This window comes from Amphiura filiformis, chromosome 20 (assembly GCF_039555335.1).
Source record: "Amphiura filiformis chromosome 20, Afil_fr2py, whole genome shotgun sequence".
Classification (NCBI taxonomy): Eukaryota; Metazoa; Echinodermata; class Ophiuroidea; order Amphilepidida; family Amphiuridae; genus Amphiura; species Amphiura filiformis.
Genome location: NC_092647.1, coordinates 35,271,044 through 35,277,262, shown reverse-complemented (window position 1 = coordinate 35,277,262; position 6,219 = coordinate 35,271,044).

The following is a 6,219-nucleotide window of genomic DNA, read 5'->3' as shown; positions in this document are numbered from 1 at the left end:
CTTTTCTGATAGGGTGGACGTCCCTGTTGGTGCCACATGCCACGGATTCGCCGGTCATTTGTCGGACGTTGAACGATTGAATATAAAACGCCTGCAGGATTATTAGCGGCCACAACGCATAGAGAGACGAACGGGAATCGGACCCCAAATCCGCACATTTGTCGGACGTTGACCCCCAAATCCGGTCATTTGTCGGACGTTGAACGATCGAATATAAGACGCCTGCAGGATTATTAGCGGCCACAACGCATAGAGAAACGAACGGGAATCGGACCCAAAATCCCACCGAATCTTCTGCCGAACTGGTGATTTTTCCACCGAATAAAATATTTTTGTATTCGGTGATGTACGTTGATCCAGTCCGTCGTAGTGTGACAGACCTATTAGCTTGCCATTGGTACGAATAAATTGAATATATTATCTTTGCTCCAATGCATTTCTTTTGTATTGCATTTCAATATCAAACATGATTACCAAATCACCACTTGTACGCGCCTCATTGGGAGATATTTGACTATTTTAGACGCTCTTTTCATCGCCAATTTGCTTATAACTTGGCAACATGGTTAGTATATATTTCACTGCAAGACTATTTTTAAGAGCCACTTACGTCTAGGCGTAAGTGCATATACACCAAACACAAGTCAATTGAAGACGTACAATTTCCCACGAATTTAGGACCGTAAAATTTAGACTCTTCTTTTGTCTAGATTAGCACCCAACCGCACATCTCAAGGATTTATGTAAAAAATCAATATAACTTACCAAAACGAAAACTGAAATTCACGAGCTTCAAATTTTCAGTAACTAACACATTACGTTTGGGTTTTGGAAAGAACCTTCTGTTAAATCATGCATGACTCAATTACAAATCTGTACATCCTTTCTTCTTGTGTATTGATATTTTGAATAGTGTTTATCTTTCCCTAATAGATAGCGCCCTGATCGATTCTTCCTGCATATCAATATGCTTCATTTACATTACATTACAGAGATCGGACAATAATCCCTACCATAACAAACCATGTAAACAATGGTCACCTATATTACAGGTGATATAACAGGTCTATATTACAGGATTAGATTAGTAAACTATGATCTATTTGCAAGTATTATATTGAGCAGGAAAGATGTGATACTATTTTTTGTATAGTAGTCTAGTTGCCGGCGTCAGGTATACATAGAATGGTTTTTTTTATGATGATGACATGTATGATGCAAACTCATAGGTGTTGTACGTTTGGCAATTTGGGAGGGGTGGGGGTTCAAAATGACCCCATAGGATTATAAATCAAAATTTCAATTGCTCAAATACCTCTTTCAAAATATCAAATTATTTACATAAATAAACAAAAATAAATAAATAAATAAATAAATAAATAAATAAATAAATAAATAAATAAATAAATAAATAAATAAATAAATAAATAAATAAATAAATAAATAAATAAACAAAAAAACAAACAAATTGTAGCGTAGCATTAAAATCATAAATATAACCATTGCTGGCAGAAGCAGGCCTCTAAATAAGAAGAAAAATCCAAGGGTCCTCTGGACCCTTGCCTTTGAAATTTCAAGGGTCCTCACCAATTTTCAAGGGTCCGACGCCGGACCCATGTCTTTGAAATTTCAAGAGAGAGAATTAGCTACGGCGATCACGGTATGTCTAGATTGTAGAAAATTGAAAACCCGGGTTGAAAACTTGATGGGAAACTAAAATGAAAGTGTACTCAGGGAGCTGGACCTATTATGTGAACCAGATTTTGCAGTTGCAGCTTTCTGCTCTTTGCTTGGTTCAATTTTTACGGGTCACGCGGACCCGTAGCGTAGGAAATTTGCGGGTCCGCGCCTACTTCCACGGGTATTTGACGCAAGGACGCGCCTTATTTCGAGCGCTGGGCAGAAGGACTCGAACCAACGATATTGACATTAGTAGTCTGATGCTCTACTATTGAGCTATGACAGCATCTAGTGATGAGGGTCGAGTTTTTAGCTTATTATACAGTGTTTGTCTGTGATAATGCCGCCTCGTGAAATAAATAAAAATTAATATAAAATCTCAATTTTTAATTTTAATTTATTTGATAATTTTCTAACCTATATTTTCTTTAGAGCAGGGACAAATATTTCCCCTTTTATCCAATTTGACCGCTATATAAGAATCTACTTCTTTTATTACTGATTTAATTCCGCGATTTGTTCCATTAAGCAATATCAATGATTAATGTCACACATCTCCCAACAGATATTTAGTTGGCTTAGTGGTTTTGCACAGTGCTGTTTAACCGGGAGGTACCGAGATCGATTCCCACCTCTGCCTGCAATTTTTTAAAGACTGGGAAATAATAACCTGACATTCGCCGCTGACATTCGTACTGCAGAAGCGGAGTTATAACTTGTTAAACTTTGCTCCTTCCGTAAAAGGGTACATTATTTTGGCACTACAGCTCAACTGATCATACTTTTCCTACATTCAACCTTGCATGATTTTTGAGTTGACACAGTCATGAAAATAACTATAGATACTTGACAGACAATTAGTAGCCCAGTTCTGAACCTTTTCATTGATCATTCATAACAATAGGTATCTGATGGATCAGTGAAGATAAGAAGGATTATAATATATCCGTAACCTTGATATTATAGTACATCTCGAGGAAAAAGTGCAATGGACATGTTTTCATTTTATGTTTCAAATATCGAGCGCATGAAAATTGAGTATTTAACCCAAAATGGAAAATGGAACAATTTATTGGAAATCTGTTTTAACAGATTTTTTTGACATCTTTTTCTGCACTGTATTATACCTAAATTAAGAAATTTGATAAATATTAAAAGAAAATATAGGTCATCCAAAAAATGTTGATTTTTACACATTTTGGGGCAAAAAAGGAAAAATAAGCAAAAATATCAAAATCTGTTTTAACAGCTTCATTCATCAAGTCATAACAAACGGCCTACATGCTTAATTTCTAATAAAATATTGAAATTGTGAAAAATATAGGTATTTATTGATTTTCATGTTTTTCTTGTAAATATGCTAATAATATGCAAATTATGAAATTGCAAAATAAAGTTTCTACATAGCATACATCTTTCAAGTGTGATGTTCAAAATGACAGACATCAAAAAGAGATTCGATGAAATGTAAAGGTGTAGTAACAATTTTGGCATGGACTGTCTGGTTAGGCAAAGTACGGTAAGTTGAGCTGTACATTATTTCTTCTTTTTTTTCACATTGCTGGTATTAAATATCAAATGGTCATAATTGGCGGTCACTTCAAATCATCCTCAACTGAACGAGGTTCAGGAATGTCCTCTCATTGTTAATTGTTGGTTAACCCACCACTTGAGAATAAAGGACTATGAATAGGCGCAACAGGATTACCTACGGGATTATCTCAAGGATATAATTATGTTCTCCCTCCTCTTCTTACATCTTCAATGGTTATTGTTAAAAGGCAATTAGGTGTGTAATTGCAATATTTCCTCTGAATAGGAAAGACTCTCTACATCGAGTTATGTATGCTGGTGGTTCGCAACACTGTTATTTAAGAGAAGGTATCTTCCAAATCCAAATCCAAATGAAAAGGCTAGAATAAAAGATTGGTCACACCTGGGAGACTACCACTTCAGAATAACAATGACTTACAAAAACTATTACGGTTACGGAAACAGAAACTGAAAAGATAAAACGACGGAATTTCATGCATTCCTACACCTCAATGGCAGCCATAGCCGCGACGGGGACCCAGCTATCTCACCTAAAATGTGAAATGATGCGGCTTTGAAGGGTATTTTAAACTGCATTATATCACCCGTGTTACACGTAGACAAAAGAATGATGACAGTTTACAGCACAAAAGAATCTAACATCGAATTTTAAGCGGGTTTAATCCACCCAATTGGGCACTCACAACACCTGTTTGGTGCATGCGGGGACCCTATAATGGCCGACCAAATCCTGACCATGACTTGGCTCGTTGGATTCGTCTATAAGCTATTTCCACGGTCTGAGGCCCAACCCTGCCATATAGCTATAGATAAAATTTTATAATGGAGATGGGTTAAAATTATCAAAAGACGTGCTTTTCTGTTCATATTCATAAGTATGTTAAACATTCTTATGTAAATTACACCACAAACTTACTACTAAATGCTGAAATTTTTAATTATTGACACCAAAAAACTGTAGCATTATCTCAAAGCAGAAACCTTTTTTATAATGTGGAAATGAGCCACACCAAAATAGTATTATTTTGTCATTGAAGACGAGCTTCTAAAATTGTCAAAAGATTTGCTTCTTGAGAGTAGGCACTCTCAATCACTAAAGTACCTGAAACCTAAATCTAGATGAGAATTAATATTGATTATAGGGAAAAGCAGAGTGTCAAGTTAAATTTGCCATACATGTAGTAAAACTGTAGTGCACCCAAACAGTATTATTGTGTTCGTTTTATTGGCCGTATAATTCAGTGTGTATTTAGATATTGTAATATTTGTCTGACAAACACAACGAATTTGGCTCACTCAATTTAGGAGCAATGGGACATGTGTAAATATTACAAACATGCCATAACATCAGGTTTGAAAAATATTAACAATTTTATAATATAAGATCGTACATTAAGGCTTTTACCATCTATGACTATGTAAGTTGCAGAAGAAGACGTATTTGAAAATTAGGTTATTTGATTTCCGGAAATGACCCTTAACAACTTTTGACAGTAATCTTTGAAGACTCCATAGACATAGATACCATTGCATTATGTACGTACACATACCAAGGAGGCATTTTAAGATATTTACTTACCCACTGGTTGAATGTGCAGATCCGTATCTATATAAACGAGAAAGATAGAATGGTGTATGCATATGGGCATCATTATCAAAATCGTCTTATTCAAATCTTTCTTTGGTTCACGTTTGAACGTGCAACCATCGGTTTTGTGTTTGTTTGGAGCATGTGTAGCTGAAATTCTGAACATTTACCCCCAAATGGTACCATCTTAAACGACAAACAACCCCTTTAAAAATACCGCCCTTCAATCATATGTTATTTCTGACAGCTTATTGGTAAGTAATGAACTTTTAAAGTCACGGTGTACAACTAGCCTGTCAAGGAATTCAATTTATTACACATGGTGTTCTTTTAAGAATTTGTTGACTTTAGTTGAAAACCCGGAAGGTTCAGAAACCGGTTTTTCAACTTAAATCAACAAAGAATTTTTATCGCAACGACCACAAGACCTGAAATATGAGAGTTCATTAAATAACCCTTTAACAACCGCAATTACCACAAAATACCACAAAGAAAACCACCGTGCATTGATGCATCCCACGTGATGTGATGACGCAATCACCAAAGTCATAAACACTCACAAAATTGCTGGACATACAGTGAAATCCCCGTGGCCGTCATATGGTGATCTTGTGCGTGGTACGCGAGGGGTCTAAGGTTCGAATCCTGGGGTCACCAAGTGACTCCTTTGTCCATCTTCTCTCCTTTTTCTTATCTTGTTTTACTTCCGAGAGCAAAAAACACGGTCGGTGGTCTCTCTTTGTATATTTCTGTGATAACTTATTCCTTGTACTGCGTACATTCCAAATGATAAACAGTGTGTCCAAATAAAATTACTGATTGCTTTTATATTGTTATAACGTTCATACTGAAATCAAACAAATTCAAAAGCAATATGAAGCACACTCTAGCGTGTGAGCTTGACATCCTCAGCTGGGGTGTTTGGTACCTGTTGGTGGTGGAAAAGCTGCACTGCTACCAGAGATGGGCTACACAAAAATGCATGATAGCAATTGAACCGGAGTAGCTTTTGGCGGGAAAAGGTTATCAAACTTTTCACAGGGTCAAATTTCAAAGTTGCTCAAATTGTGTTAAAAACCATTCCAATGCATTTCTCTGGTCTTTTCTACTTTTTCCACTCGGTGTACATTCAGAGAGTATATACGACAATCAGTTTTAAAGGGTATAAACTAATTCATATAAGTCAAAGCAAATTAATATGACTTACTTATTCTCCTGCTCAGCTGGTGACCTGCTTTTGTCATTAGTTTGATTTTATTTTTTATTTTTTATAGTTTTGCTCTCTTACCTCTCGTACAGTTACTGTAATACAATAGAAACGAAAAAAAAAGAGAAAACAGTATTATGAGTACACGACATAGTATGATGACATGTGTGCTTTATATTTCGGATGTCGA